Here is a 622-nt window from a genome sequence, read left to right as displayed (position 1 = left end):
CAATGACAGAGACAGATAAATATTTACTAACATTTACTACTCACAAACTTACAACACCGTATTCACATCGAAACGTTCTTATAAACAGGAAAACATGAACACACCACCGAAATATTCCCAGTGCCAAGCGCAAATCTCTTAAAACACGTTTCTACACATATCACAACAGCCCCAGAACCTACCGAGTTGAGTTGCAATATCTATGCAAATGATTACCTTGTTGCACCCATCTGACATTCATCAATTGCGTTCTTGTCGACGAGAATTATGTCTGAGATTAACACAGACACACAAAGGGTCTATTATTTTTCGATTTTTGTTTCCTGGTCTGTGTAATGACGTATCTCGCATCCTTTACTTATTTCGTATAGCAAGAATAATTAAAGTAACAAGGAGAACCAAGAAAGAGGAAGAAATCGAGAATACGTTGCTAAGAATTAAAGGGAGAAAGAAGGAGAGAAAGTGAGAGAAACGATATTTACATTTACATGAAGACATTTTCTTATCGGGACATAAGTCTTTTTGCAGGATTTCTTAAGCTATGTTTCTTGTTTCCAGTCAGTATTTTTGTAACTTTACTTGTTTACTTGAAATTACATATTTATTCATTCTTTCAGCTGAT

Source organism: Penaeus monodon, chromosome 25 (assembly GCF_015228065.2).
Source record: "Penaeus monodon isolate SGIC_2016 chromosome 25, NSTDA_Pmon_1, whole genome shotgun sequence".
Classification (NCBI taxonomy): domain Eukaryota; kingdom Metazoa; phylum Arthropoda; class Malacostraca; order Decapoda; family Penaeidae; genus Penaeus; species Penaeus monodon.
This window is presented reverse-complemented; position numbering follows the sequence as displayed.